The following is a 16506-nucleotide window of genomic DNA, read 5'->3' on the forward strand; positions in this document are numbered from 1 at the left end:
GAGTTGTGCTTGGATAGCTCAGTCAGTAGAGCACATGTCTGTGAAAAGGAAAAGGTCTGAGGTTTGAGTCCCAGTCCTGAACACAGTTTTAATCTGCCCTGAAGTTCCCGTTGCATTAATTTTCAGAAATATTGTTGACAACAATGAAAGTTTAAGTCAGGCCTACAGGCATGCTCAGATAGTTTAATGGTGAAGGCGGCTACTCATAAACAGCAATAAATCTATGTTTTGAGTCACAGTTGAGCACAAACTGTCAACTGCCACAACATATTCATTACTCTGCGGGTTCAGCATATCTGAACAGTTTTCACATATGTCTTTTCACATCACTACCTATCAAACTGAAGGTGGAAGTCAATGGAAGCTAATTATGTACTGATGCTCTCTGCAATCAGAAATTGCATCTATGCCAATAATGCCATGTCACTTAAGGCATCATATTTTACATCAAGATGTTAACTATGGAATATACTCCTCCATTGTTTCTCTGTATGAAGTAAACATTTCTGTATAGTTATTATGAAATATTAGAGAATGTTTAATTTTACTGGTAAATAAGTTATAAGAGAAGAACAATTTTTGATGCCACTGAACTCCTTTTTATTCAATATAATTTCAACTACTTGGGAATTTTAGATAAGTGGAGGACATGATTATTTACCAGGTTCTCATTAAGCCAACTATGGTAATGGAGGGCAAGACAAGCTCTCCTGTTTGTTTTCCACAATTTCCATAGGAAGCTGAAAACTTTCTCTGACTGCTCATTCATCCCATAATGAATGTTTCATTCATCAAGTAAATGTGCTAAATAGGTATTTCGGTATTTCTTGCTTCAGCCTCAAAATAAGTCACTCAGAGAGAAAAAACTTACAGATAAAGTTTTGACCTTCCTAAGCAAATGTGGCTGTTATAATGACAACTTCATGGCATGCATCAAATGTATCATGTTGTTACAAATGCATTACCAATGTTAACTAGTTAAATACATTACATTTTGTGTGCAGCTTACTACCTCAATGTAATTGGGGTATGGGCTTTAGAAAGTTTCAATGGAGCTATCTGTCTCTGGGCTACTGTGAGATTTTCCTTTCCTTGATGTCATCCTACTGGTTACATTTCAATATTTATGTCAAAACTAGACATAAGTGTAAAACTAGACAATTCAAAATACCCCAGTATTTTGCTATGTCGAGACTTTAATATAGAAAAGTAGCTGTTTGGCAAGAAATACTGAACACTGTACGATAAAATGGTAGTAACATGTAGAACATGAACAATAAACCTACATGAACAACTAGCACTTCTGCAATTGGTGATTTTTTTAATTTTTTTGGTAACAGCAGGTCACCTGTTACAGAGTATACCTAATTTATAATGGTATTTCAGATCACAACTGTTTGATATTGAGTACAACAGTGCTAGGCATAACCAACAGAAAGAAATTTTCCAGCATGCACTGGTATATAAACGATTGAAAAAACAGTGTAGTCACTTTCACACATGTGCTTCATAAAGCTGACTAGAGGGGGCATCTATTGTGCTAATGATGTCGTCAGTAAGCTTGATGAATTTGAGCATTCTGTAGGAATTATATTATGTAGCACTTCCAATATAATTTAGATCAATGCCAAACATATTGCAAAATGTCTTATAATAAATATAAACCTCTTGTACAAAAGAAGACTGCTATTTCCTTACAATGAAACTAGTGACAGCAAGTTATTTGATAATGATTTCAAACAATATAAAAAAATATTCCATATGACCTTGTTATAACCTCTCAAGCCAACAACTAAAGTGTCTACTCATGTGGCACTGAGCATCTCGACTGGCAATAATCCGACCATGTACACACCATTTGCAGTATTGCAGGTAAGAGTGTATTGCTCTATGATTTGTTTAGAGCCTGGCATGGGTGAGTGCCTATTTAAACTCTGCTGTGCTATGCTCGCACTCAGTTATCATGCCATTACTGCTTGTATACCTTAGGCTTATCTTATTGTGTTCAGCGTATGTTATGGTGGTTGGCGTACATGCCACAGCCTAATAAATTTGTACTACATTCTTGGTTGAGTTGTGTGTCCAAGTTACAACACAAGTGGCAACAAGTGTGGGACTGTTCTCCACACGATTTTTAGTCTCTGGTTGGTCCTCCACTGTGTCTACGATGTCTGATGGTGCTACTGATGAGTTTTTCCACTGGCTGGTTGATCAGCAAGGTGTTCTTACTGCAGCATCTCAGTCAACAGCAGGAAGTGTCTGCCACAGCACAACACAATCAAACCCAGGTATTGCAAACACTTGCCTCTGTTTTGGCCAGTTTGGGTCTGTCTCAACCTACGTCACCTGTCACTACCCATCATTTATCTCCTATCATTTCCGGCTTACTATGAGTCTGTCGAAAAATGGCTTACAAAAAATAGTTGCGGCAGCATTTTCATGCATTTGAATTGACTGATGTTACCTTATGCCATGCTTTATTTTTGTCTTGATAATCATCTCACATATATCAACTCCTTTGCCAACTGGCCCCCTGCAGGATTCATATTCACACTCTTCTGCTAATTTGTGCAACTTTCTTTCCAAATACCACTGTAAATAGATGCAAGTAATTGCCACTCGAGTTGAGTGCTGTCTCTGTTGCAAGAAACTGAAACATTCCTATAAGACTTGGACAGCTGAGCTCCATGGTTAAAGCCTCCATTGTAACTTTGTCACTGATGTATATAAGGAGTTGTATGCTGACCAAATGGTTCGTGATGCAATCATTTGGTTTGCCCCCAATTGTTAGCTTTGTGAGTGGGCCTTTCAATGTGAGAACACCTCCCTCTCTGGCGTTCTGACTATTGCACAATTGTTTCACAATTCTAGGGTTGCGGGTACTCAAATTTAATCATAGTGCGAGGTTGCAGAAGTTCAACCCGCTTCCATGTGCCATTTGTTGGTAGGTTCACAGGGGGCCAATATGGTGGCAGTAGTTTACATGCAAGCAAAACATCACGGCAGGCAGCCAAACTCAATGCAGCAGCCACGGCCACAGCAGCAGCGCAGCAAGCTTGGTAATGAGCAAAAACGCAAGTGCTCCAAACTTCCCTCTTTTCCATTGTGTTTTGCCATTCATGATAGGCCAGATTGTTCTAAGTGGTGGGCCATTTGCCACCAGTGTAACAAAATGGGCCACACTGTTCCTGTTTGTAATTCAAAATTCCAGCAGCCTATTGCAGACACTGAATGGATGTAAATTATGTATCAGCAACCTTCATTGCACTCAATAAGATTTTTATTAATGTCAAGGTTTATCAAAAGGTTTTGTACATGCAAGGAATCACTGGTGCTGCCGTGTCATTACTGAATTTGCAAACGTACCATCTTGAGCACCATTATAGCATACATTAGTCACCTACTATAATCGAAGTATTCCATTCCGATATTGTTTCTCCGCCCTAGTCACAAATAAACCTGTTGTTTGTCTGCTGACTTTTCTGGTGGTGAACAATGCATGCACTGAAAATTTGTTTGGTTTGGATATCTTTAAGCTTTTTGGGTTTAATATTTCCAATGAAGTTAATCTTGTCTCTGATCAAGTGCCTTATACACAACTTGACTCCTTATATTCTGAATTTTCCACCCTGTTTTCTGTGGGTTTCAGTTGTGCCAATAATTTCAAGGTCCACATCACCATGGAACCTTCAGCCAAACCTTGTTTCTTTCAGGCTTGCCTAGTGCCGCTCGCACTCCACGGTTCAGTTAAGGCAGAGGTCTACTGCCTCAGCGTCTGGGGTTGTCCAACTGATCACATCCAGTGAATGGGCTACCCCCTTAGTCATTGTCAAGGAGCCGTCAGGACAGTTACACCTTTGTGGCAATTTTAAAGTTTCTGTCAATGCTCAGTCTCTCATTGACACGTATCTCTTACCACGCCCCGATGAACTTTTTGCTAAGCTCGATGGTGATCAGTATTTTCCCAAGATTGACCTCTCTGGTGCATATATGCAGCTTTCCGTTGATGTTGATTCTCAATGGCTCTTGGTGGTTAACATGCCTTCCAGCTTGTATCAATACCTGCAGTTACCATTTGGCATGGCCAGTGCCCTGGCAATTTTCCAACAGTTTCTCGAACAACTCACATGATCTGTGTCTGGTTGCACCAGCTATCTTGACGATATTGTGGTGTCTGGCTTCTCCACTGCTGAACATCTCACCAACTTAGGTATGCTCATTTTGGTGTTACAGGCTGCTGGATTAAAATGCAATTTGAAAAAGTGTCGCTTCTTTCAGCCTTCTATTTTTTATCTTGAGTTTGAGGTCTTTAGTGCTGGTATCACACCCTGTCATTAGAATGTCTCTGCCATTGTGGTTCTTCCGCGTACTATGTCAATCAAGGAACTCCAGAGGTAAGATTGCTTGTTATCATCATCGTCATCATCATCATCAGTTTTACTGGGGGTGGCATCAACTGCACAACCATTACATGCCATGCTGCATAAGGAAACATCTTCCCACTGGTTGCAGGCAAGTGAAACGGTGTTTTTCAAACTGAGGTCTATACTACAATGTGCACATTGCCTCATAACCTATCAACCGGGTCAACATTTAGTGCCGCCAACAGATGCATCCCAGAGAGTCCTGGGTATGGTGTTAGCTCATAAATATTCTCATGAGTGAGTGGCCTGTTGCATACTCATTGAAGACACTTAATTTGGCTCAGGCTGGATATTTACATATAGAGAAAGAAGCACTTACCATTGTTTATACCTTAAAGAAGTCTCATGTTTTCCTGTCTGGTGCAAAATTCGATCTCATCATGGATCACAAGCCATTAGTTTCACTTTTTAGCCCCTCTGCACTGCTGGCAGACAAAGCAGTGCATTGCCTTCAATATTGCGCGCTGTTCCTCTCTTGGTGCAATGAGCTTCACTTCCGCCCCACAGCTAAACATTTGAATGCTGAGGTGCTCCCCCATATTTCAGCTGGTCAGGACCTCATTTTTGATTGCAAGGAGTTTCTCTGTATCCACTCTGATGAATGCGTTGAACACACTATTGATGGTTTTGCAATCACTGGCACTTGGGTCACACAGGGTAGGGCAACTGACCTGATTTTACGCTAAGTGATACATGGCATACAACATGGCTGGCCTATGGTTGGTTGGTTTGGGGGGTTGAAGGGACCAGACTGCAAAGGTCATCAGTCCCTGTATCCACGACCATGAAAACCCACAAGGAATAAAAACAAGCAACGGAGGTAACAAGGGATGACACAGAACAAGAAAGACATAAAGTCCATAAAAAAAAGGAACTAAAAGCAGATAGAGTTGTACAGTGGTTGGCCGACCATGGAAACAAAAAAGGAAAAGCCAACCACCAAGAGACACATTAAAAGCCCCAATCTAAAACCGTAGGCCAAAGGCCAGACTCAACACACACAAAAAGAGACAAACCCTCAGATTGAGTGATAAAAGCCACCTGCTCGAATAAAACTCAAAACTAAGCCTGCCATTGCAGAGTCATCCATTAAAAGACCAGGGAGCATATAGGCAGTGCAGTCTGAGCGCAGCTGAAAGTGGACAGTCTAACTAAATGTGGACCACTGTCAATGCTGACCCGCGGCGACATAGAGGTGGGTTCTCAGGGTGCAATAAATGACCGTGCGTCAGCCAGGTGTGGCCAATGCATAGCTGGCAGAGAACAATGGAGTCCTTGTGAGAGGCTCGCATGGAGGAGCACTACACACCTGTAGTCTCCTTGATGACCCGAAGTTTGTTGGGTGAAGACAGGGTGCGCCATTCATCACCCCAGGTACCAAGGACTTTCTGCCACAATACTTACTGGAGATCACATTCCGAAAGGCCAATCTCCAGGGCTGGTTCACTGACAGCCTGTTTTGCCAGCCTGTCAACACATTCATTACCCGGGATGCCGACAAGACGCGGGGTCCACATGAAAACCATGGAGTGGCTGCAATGGGCAAGAGTATGGATGGACTCCTGGATAGCCATCACCAGACAAGAGTGAGGAAAACACTGGTCGATAGCTCCTAAACTGCTCATGGAGTCACTACAGATAACAAAGGACTCACCTGAGCAGGAGCAGATATACTCCATGGTGCAAGAAATGGCAACCAACTCTGCAGTGAAAGCACAACAGCCATCCAGCAATGAGCATTGTTCAGATCGATCCCCAGGAGTAAAAGCATAACCAACTCGACAGCAACCATTGAACTATCAGTAAAGACTACGTCAGAACTGTGAAACGCAGCAAGGATGGAAAGAAAGCATCAGCGGAGGGTCTCAGGAGTGTCCAAGTCTTTCGGGCCTTGTGCCAAATCCAGCTGAAGATGGGCGGGCCACACACCATGGGGTATACATAAATGGGCCCAGAAAAGAGGTGGGAGAGGGAAAAACTCAAGCCAACAGAGAAGAGACTGGATGCAAACTGCAATCATACACCCTGACTGGGGCCACCAGTCCGGAAGATGGACAACTGAGTTGGGGAGCAGGAGACGGTAATTAGTATGTCCAGGCAAGTTACAAACATGTGCAGCATAAGCAGCCAGTAGTCGCCAGTGCCGGGTCTACAATGGAGGGACACCAGCCTCCGTAAGCAGGCTGTTTACAGGGCTTGTGCGGAAAGTTCCAGTTGTGAGTTGGATCCTGCAGTGAAGTATGGGATCAAGCAACTGCAATGCGGAAAGTGATGACGAACTATAAGCCAGGCTCCCATAATTGAGATGGGACTGACACAGTCGTAGAAGGGTAGACCAATCAGCACCCCAGCTGGTGTGATTCCAGCAACGAAGAGCATTAAGATGCCGCCAGTATGTTCATCTAAGCTGCCGAATGTGAGGAAGTCAAGTTATGGCTGGCCTATCCACTATCCGCAATGCCTGTGGCATTCGACATATTTTTGCCCCACCCTTCCACCTGCAGTCCAGTGGTGAGTCCGAAAGATTAGTTAAAACATCCAAAAGACAAATGAAAAAGTATGTGACTCAGTCCCCAGCCAATGTTGCCTTGGAGCAACTTCTGCCTTCCTATCGGTTCAAACCATATGATGACAACAGCCCCATCAAACTGCTCCATGGGTATAAACACCAGGCGAGCCTGAATCTTCTGCGGCCCGGCCAGGTAAACCAACCCGTGCAACCGTCATCCCATTCTTGGCCCGGGGTGGCTGTCTGAGTATGCGGGTTTGGTCTTCATCCAAAATGGATTTCTGCCATCATCTCCCAATACCGCAGCCACTGTTTCTGCGATGTCTGTATGGATGAGGAACTCTGAGCATGTCATTACGACCAGTTGCGCCTGGACAACGCCAGCCAAGACGCCAAAGTCATCCCACCAGTCTGTGTCACTCGCTGGATCACCTGATGTGGCTGGGTCCCTGCTACAACATACGAGGGGGCCCCTGTCACTGGTGGATGAGCCTAGCGCTGCTTCACCGACACCACTACCAGTACCGATGCAGCTGCTGTCCACACCAGAGCTGTCTTCTCCGCCTTAACCACCAACTGCGAGGGCATCAACAGCACCAGGCTTTGGACCTGATGTGGATACGGAGCTTGCACTGACATCACCCATCCTACCACATGGGATGACATGAGAAGGCGGACTGCAATGCTGCCCGCCCCAAGTACTTGCGACCATATGCCCCAGTAATAGTACATCATCTCAGTCAGAGCCTTGTGAAGGGAAATGCGATGGACATCTCACAAGTCTGAGCTCTTCCCCAAGGGAAGAGGAATGAAGTAATGCATGCACACTTGAAAGCCACATGCATTAGCACTGTGTTGTCATTAGCGAGAGAGAGTCACAAAAGAGCAATACTGTGGACATCTGATAGAGCCACGATGGACGAGTGCCTATTTAAATCCTGCTATGCTATACTCACACTCAGTTATCATGTTATAACTGCTTGCATATATTTACCTTGTCTTATTGTGTTCAGTGTACATTACAGTGGTTGGAGTACATGCCACAGCCTAATAAAGTTGTACTACATTCTTGGTTGTGTTGTGTTCCACATTACACCACAATGTATTGTTAAGACCTTTGTCAGGAAGTGAGCAAGTCGGAAGAAATCAGGAACTACAAGTTGTTCTCATGGAAAGAAAAATATGTTTCAAGCAATGTGCAAAAATATTTAGAAAACTACTAAATATTTAGTGCATAATGCATTTATTGTTTATGAAGACACTGAAAAAGCAAATGAAGAAACACATACAGATTTGAAACTGTCTCTTGTAACAGAACTATAGGATACTCACAGGAAGAGCCTGTACTGTAGGTCTTTGTTTCAATGATTGCTTTAAAACACTCAAAGTTCATTTTGAGTGATTAACTATGTTTCAAACATAATAAAGGACTGTTGTTAATAATTTGCAACAATTTTGTTAATTTTTGACAACTAATTCCTGCACTAGTGCACTTTAAATTAAATGCTATGTCCCAGTACAAGCAAGCCATGTGAACTACTGCCAATAGGCGAGGTGCATGCACAACAACTGTCATGAAGGGCTTCCTGGAAAGTTATTGCTTATAGAGTCTTGGAATTTGGAGAAGCATATTGATAAATGGGTCTTTTTATTCATTTGAAGTTAATTCTATAGTGCACTCAATGAAACAAATCATTAAACAAATGTGTTCCTCGATCTGACAAAGGCCATTGATTGTTTCAACCATGCATTACTTTTTGAGACACTATGGCTGTAAGGAATTGGGGGAAAACACAACAACTGGTTCAGATCATACAAGAGTCCAGAGTCCAGAATACTATAACCACCTAAAAATAATGGTGAAAGCATTCAGTCAAAGGAGCACATAGTAAGACAAGGTATTCCTAAATTTTTCACACTTGGTGCAAATTTGTTTATTATATCTGGCAATAATCTGCCCTAACCATTCATAAAAGTCTGCCGGTAATATTTGCTGATGATACTAATACACTGTTTTCATCAACTCAAAACTCTGTTGATACAAACTACATGCTGGTAAATTGGTTAAATAAAAACAAGCTGTAACAAAATAAAGAAAAAACTGTTAACAAACTTGGTCTAATCACAAAAGTTAACATCAGTAATAGGTAACATCAGGATGGAAAATGTGTACAAACACCAAAAAGTAACCTCAAAATTCCTTGTAGTGTGGACAGATGTTACTTTACTATGGGACATACTTAAAGAAAAGTAATTAAACAGATTGAGTAGATTGTACTAAGCTGTTAGTATTCCCAATAAAGTCTCTGACATAAAATCAGTAAAATGTGCCTTGTACATTTGGTAATCCTATACTGCCTCAGAGATTTTTGTGAAAACCCGTAATGCTTTTTGAATAAAACAAATGTCATTAACATTCTACATGTTAAATATTCAGCCAACTGCCCATTGGTGGCTCCAAATTGTAGCATGTAATATGGCAGTATCTAATGTAACTACATGAGAAATAGTGTGATGTAATCAAGTTTTGAATTCAGAGAGTTTGTCCACACATTGAGCACCCTATCCATCAGTATGACAATGCCAGACCATATACAAGCACTGTGACATCAACAATCCAATACCTTGTGTTCACTGTCACTGATCATTCTCCATACAGTCCCGACTCAGCCCCATCTGATCTCCATCTGTTCCCAAAACTTAAAGGACATCTTTGAGGACTTCACTTTGATAGCAATGAAGTGGTGCAAGCAGAGGTGAGGTCATGGCACTGTCAACAAAACAAACATTTTACAGTGATGGTATCTCTCATTGGGAGAAATGTGTTCATTGCCAGGGTGACTATGTAGACATGAAGAATAAATATGCAGAGTGTTAATAACATTTTTGTTATTTAAAAAGGCTTTAAGAGTTTTCACATAAGAAATTTGGAGGCATTAGTCTCATATTCATTATGCCGAAGTGAATAATGAAAATAATGAAACAAATCCCTCACTCTTCCACCACTTACATTTTTTTAAGCAAAACAGTGTCTTTCCACCGCCGTGTGGCTATATCCGTGAAACAATATGCTTCACTCTTGAAAATTTACATATTTTTACAAAAAATAAAGATGAACACCATCATCATTGAACTCATCATTCAAGTAATGTAGATATACAGGACTGTACTGACACCACGATGAAATTGGTCCCCACTTAGGGCTCCAGCACAGAAAAAGGAGGACAAGAAAGAGAAACTTCCTGACAGATTAAAAACTGTGTGCCGGAACGAGACTCCAACTCGGGACCTTTGCCTCAGGAAGGTAGGAGACAAGGTACCGGCAGAATTGAAGCTGTGAGGACGGGTCGTGAGTCGTGCTTGGGTAGCTCAGTTGGTAGAGCACTTGCCCGCGAAAGACAAAGGTCCTGAGTTTGAGTCTTGGTCTGGCACACAGTTTTAATGTGTCAAGATATTTCATATCAGTGCACACTCCACTGCAGAGTGAAAATCTCATTCTGGACAGGAAAGAGGTTTAAGAATTAACTGGGAGCTGTACTTGAGTTTGCCTGGGAAAATGATGCATTTTTCTCGGCCCGAGACAAACACTCACTGTTGTCAGTTCAACTGAGTAGCATCATAAAGAAATTACTACTACTGAACTGGCACCACATAGGTTACTTTGTTGATTTCTGCCAATTGAGGGCTGGAGTGAAATTTTTTAAGCTATGGTGTTTAAAATTATTTAATAGAATAATAAATGAGGTGGGAATCAGATCCTACATGTTTCTATCCATTCCTATGTTGGTTTCCTGTTAAAAACATCTTAAATGAGAAGTCAGTATCTTCAACAGCTTGCTCAAGTACAGACTGAATAACATCAGGGATAAGCTACTCCCTGTCTCACTCCCATCTCTGATACAGCTTCCCTTTCATTTCCTTCAAGTCTTATACTTGCAGTCTGGTTTCCATGTAAGTTATAAATACCCTTTCACGTCTTGTGTTTTATCCCTGCTACTTTTAAAACTTCAAAAAGTGTAGTCCAGTCCAAATCAACAAAAGTTTTATCTAAATCTACAACACAATAAATGTAGGTTCGCCTTTCTTTTCTTTTTCATCTCACCTTTTAGATTTCACTTCTTTGTGTAGTGTTGGTTTGCTGTCTGAACTCATGGTAAAAGGTCTCTCTAATTTTCCTCTAGGCAGTACCTGACTTTTCTCTGGTTATGTATGCTTCTACAGTCTTGCATTTATCCTCTACCATTCCTGCTTCACGTTTTTACACTTCTGTGAATCTCATCTTTCAGATGTCTATATTTCATTTTGCCTGTTTCACTTACTGCATTTTTACATTTTCTCTTTTTGTAAACTGGAGCAGTCCACAGAAGAAAGGGCTAACCTGCAATTTAGTGAAGGTTAATCTGATCATGTTGTGTGTCATCACATTCTGGGAGGAAGAGGATCTATAGATTGCATTGTGCTATCATATTTGTGATCTCATCTTTAAATTCAGCCAAACACATGTCCAAAAGGATGGACACAGTGCATTCATATACTTGATTGTCTAGATGGGCACTGGATCTACCTTCTTCAGTGCGGATGCACGAGTATGCCCAACCTCCTGTGGGAATGTCAGAGTAGCGAGCATGGAGAAAATGGACAAGGACTGCGAATAAGTGGCACTCTATGGGAATGTGAGTCAGCCGTGAGGGATGCTGAGATTGTCCATGCAGTTGCAATGACACTGTCCTGGATGGTACAGTGATTAATGCACCTGCCTTGTAAGCAGGAGATCCTGGGTTCAAGTCCTGGTACGGTACACATTTTCATTTGTCTTCGCTGATTCCGCATAATGTCCTAACGAAGCTGACATCAGTAATCCCTTCCCTTCCCCCCTCCCCTCTAACTTCAATTTTACATAGAATTAATGACATTTAGCCGCTAGTGGGCGTTGATTTACATCAATGGGGAAAATTGAAAGCTTGTGCCAGGCTGGGATTTGAACCCAGGTTTCCTTCTCACCAGACAGGTGCTCTGACCACTAAGCCATACAGACACAGCAGGCATTGCAACTGCACAGACTACCCTGGCACGCCCTCCATCAGACCCAAATTCTCAACTTATTCACACTCTACTGATGTTAGTACTCCTGCCCATTATCCTCATTGGTCATGGAGTTTCACCGATTCCTGTAAGAGTTCAAGCGTGGTGTGCATCTGTACTGGAAGCGTTATTGGCCAGTAACATCTTAATTATGTTAGTGGTGTCTTATTTCTGAAAGAACAGACGCCACATATATCTCTATCTTTTTTCTTAATCACTATTTGACTTACTCCTGCATTACCCCTATCTGATTTTGAGTTGACAGCCTTTTACTGACCTGACGAAAAGTCATGTTCTTCCTGCTACTGCATTTCACTAATTCTGACTATATCTGGCATCAACCTATCAATTCTCTAACCTACCTACCAACTGACAGATTTAACATTCCACATTCTGACCCATGAAATACAAGTTTTGTCTTGCCTGATGACATCCTCCTGAGTAGACCTCATCCAGAGATCTGAATGGGGCTACTTTACCTCTAGACTACTTTACCTGATAGGATGCCATCACAATTTAACCATACAGTGCAGCAGTATGCTCTTGGGAGAAAAAAGTCACAGCTGTAGTTTACCCATGCTTTCAGCCATTTGTAGTACCAGTGCAGCAAGACCATGTTGAGTAACATTAGAAGGCCAGATCAGTGAATCATGCAGACTGTTGCCCCTAACAATTACTGAAAAACTGCTGCCTCTCTTCAGGAACCACAGGTTACTCTGGCCTCTGCATTGTGGTTGCAATAAAGCATTTTTTCATATTATAGGTTATCTGCAGCAACCTATGTGTACATTAAAGAATATTGTCAATAGGGACCAACCGAATGAGGAAGTGCAGCTGTTAAGACACTGACCTCATGTTTGCGAGGATGGAACTTTATCTGTCTAGCAATTCCAACTTTACTTTTCATAAATTATTTCAGGCAAATGCCAGTAGGGTTTCTTCCTCAAGGTTATGGCCAAACACCCCTGATATCCTCATAAAAACATACTTATATATTCTGTGGTTATGTGTATTTCTGAGGTATTTATTTTCATTTCATCCTATAGCACTGTAAGGTGATCCCTGGATGAACAAATGCATAAATCACATTATAAACTGTACTAACAACTAAACGTGACTAGCGCTAATCTATTAAAACTAATAATTGTGGTAATTACTTCTATAATACTTTATACAGGGTGGTCAGAAACAGTCTGAAATGTTTTTAAGGATGTTGCAGGGTAGATTGTGCTGAGAAACAAATGTTGAAAAAAATTCAATACACTGCACCATTTCCCTGTTAATTTTCACTGAAGTTATCCAATCAGGCCACTGGGTACATTAATTGAAGCCCACCAGATATACACTTGTGAACAGGCGACACTGTGTCAAAAGTTGGCTACATTTTACTAGAAAGTTGAGTGTCTGTGTCTTCATTATCAGTTGTGAAAAGCTCATGTTGTTGAGTTGTTACAGAAATAGGGTAGTTTGCATTAGAACAGTGAATTGATATTGTGAAGTGTTAAATAAAAACAGGCACCATCAAGCAATGTACAGAAATGTTTCAAGCGATGTATCCTGGTAGGAAACTCCCCACGGCCAGCACTGTTCAAGACCTGTACAAGGAATGGAGAGCTGTAGAATCCATTCAGAATGTGCAGAGGAATGGGCAATTTGCAGTGAAGAGCCCAGAAACTATAGACAGAATTCACACACACACTACAAGACATCCCTGTAAGTCTGTAAGGAGGTTATCACAGCAGGTTGGTGGATCTCATACATTGTGTCATCATGTACTAAGAGATATGGAATTAAAAGCCCATAATGTGAGTGTGGTGCATGAGTTGAATTTTGAGTGTCAGGAAAAAAACAGTTCATTATTGTAACTGACTGTTAACATCAATTGCTAACAATTACTTTACTGCATGTCGTATGAGGCCTGGTTTTGTTTGTCAGGTCATGTAAACTGCCAGAATTGCAGATATTGGTTGCAGCACAACCCACATATTCTCCATGAAGAGCCTCTCCACTTAGAGAAGATAGGAGTTTGGTGTGTGTAGTCTGACATGTGTATTACTGACCACATATTCATCAATTACACCTTGAACAGTGCTAGATATCCAGGGATCATCCACACTTTCTATGCACTATTAACAGATGCTGAGAAGCTATATGCACGACTCCAACAAGATGGAGCAACTGCTCAAAAATTCAACCAAATCACCAACATGTTTCTTGAACACAGATTTGTCAATAAAGGCCTCTGGCCCCCAAGGTCTCTGCACTTAAGATCATGTAATTCTTATTTATGGGGAACACTAAAAATCAAAGTATATGCTGACAATCCCCACACAATAGACAATCTTAAACAGAACATTACTGAAGAAATTAACATCAAACCTGCAGAACTACAGTGTGTTACTGCTAATTTCGTCATACAAAGTCAGTGATGCCTGGATGCCCATGGTCACCATTTTCAGCTTCCCTTATGAACAGGTACCTACATGTTTTTTTAACATTACTATTATCTATTCTTTATTAGTTACTTCACTATTTCTTGAATCTCAGGCATGAGGTGTAAAAGTTTTATGTGGAATACCCTGTCTTAAGAGTTATGCAGATTTTAGGTTTTCGAGTATAAATATTCTGATGAGCTGTAGAAGTGACCAATGGAATATTCTTTAACTTTGTTTTTAAATATCTGGGATGATAAGTTTCCCACCTATAATATGGTGGCAACTTGTTATAGACTTTTGCACCAAAATATGAAACTCTATTCTCATTACAAAGTCTACACAAAATTGTTGCTAATTCTAGTCTTGTCATTGTGAATTGTTTAGTTTATCCTACATTCACTCTTGTTATACCACTAGGGAGTAGGCCTACAGGGTGCTCATAAAGTAGGTATCCATTTTGCGGAGAACATACATTTGGATTATTTCTCTTACAGGAACCATGAAGAGACATCACAATGCTAACAATTGCCGAAAGAATCACAATTCTGGAACATAGTTTAGGTTATGTTCAACAATGAGGCAACATTTCATGTTTGTGGCGTCATCAACAAACACAATTGCCGGATCTGGTCAGAGAAGCAACCCCATGAATGCACTCAGTGGCAAAGGGACTCTCCCAACATCAATGTGTGGCTTGGTCTCATGAATGATAGGATCTATGGGCTGTTTATGTTTGCTGGAAAGACAATTACCAAAGCAACCTACCTGGACGTGCTGCAGTTGTTCTTGGAGTCACAGTTGCAGCAGGATGGTATCCTTGCCTCTGTAATCTATCAACAAGATGGGGCACCACCCCACTATGCAAACATTGTCCGGTACTACCTGAATGAGATCTTTCCTAACAGGTGGATAGGAAAAGCTGCAAGTTGCCTGTGGGCTGCTCGCTCCCCCGATCTCACTCACCTGGACTTTTCTGCTTGGGGTTTCATCAAGAGCCAAGTTTATGCTACCAGGGTACCACATTTGAATGAAATGAAATGGTGAATATGAAAGGCATGCTTGCAGTATTAGCTACTATCTCTAAATATAGTGTTTATTTTGTTATAGCCTATCTGGAAAATAAAAATGGATACATACTTTATGGGCATCTTGTATATACATATTCTATTCAATTCAATTTACTAGCGTCCTTGTAGTACATCACCAAAATGACATAGGAATTGTCAATAAACATTACAATTTAAAATACATGTACATGAAAATTTATAATTGAATTTACTTGTCACTTAGACATTACAATTTTAATAGAACTATAAGAACATTAACATAAAAATATGCAAGTAGGATAACATACAAAAAAAAAGGCTAGTGATTATCACATCAAAGATTATTTCCATTCTTACATTAACAATGTTTCACACTTTCATAGAAACAGCAAGTATTTAAATGCGAGCACTTACACATATTTATTATGTCAGGGAAATATTAACTGCGCTTTTATTGGCAATGATTCATATTCTCTTCAATACTGTAAAAACTATTGCTCAATAACATGTTTTTTTAATTCTCTTTTAAATATGTGCAATTTTTGTATTATTTTTAGTTCTTTAGGGAGAGCATTGTTGAGGATTTTGGGTTGGTATAGTATACTTTCGCGATACTTAGCTGTTTTATGAATTTCTCTGTGGAAACCATTCCTATTCCTCGTTTCGTAGTTGTGAAATTCTCTGTTTAATGTAGAAAATTCCTCGTGTTCTTTTAAGAAACATATGCTTTCATATATGTGTAAGGATGGCAGTGTCATGATTTTTAATTCTTTGAAAGCATGCCTACAAGAGTCTCTATACCCTATACCTTTTATTATTCTGACTGCCTTCTTTTGTAGTCCAAATGAATGTTTTGTTAGACTGTTGTTCCCCCAAAACTGTACAACGTATCTTAATAAACTGTGCATGCATGAGAAATAAGCACATAACTGTGTTTTAATATTACATGAGATTTTAAGCATTCTAAGTATATAACATGTTTGACTTAATTTTTTGTTCAATGATATTAC

Source organism: Schistocerca nitens, chromosome 3 (genome assembly GCF_023898315.1).
Source record: "Schistocerca nitens isolate TAMUIC-IGC-003100 chromosome 3, iqSchNite1.1, whole genome shotgun sequence".
Classification (NCBI taxonomy): domain Eukaryota; kingdom Metazoa; phylum Arthropoda; class Insecta; order Orthoptera; family Acrididae; genus Schistocerca; species Schistocerca nitens.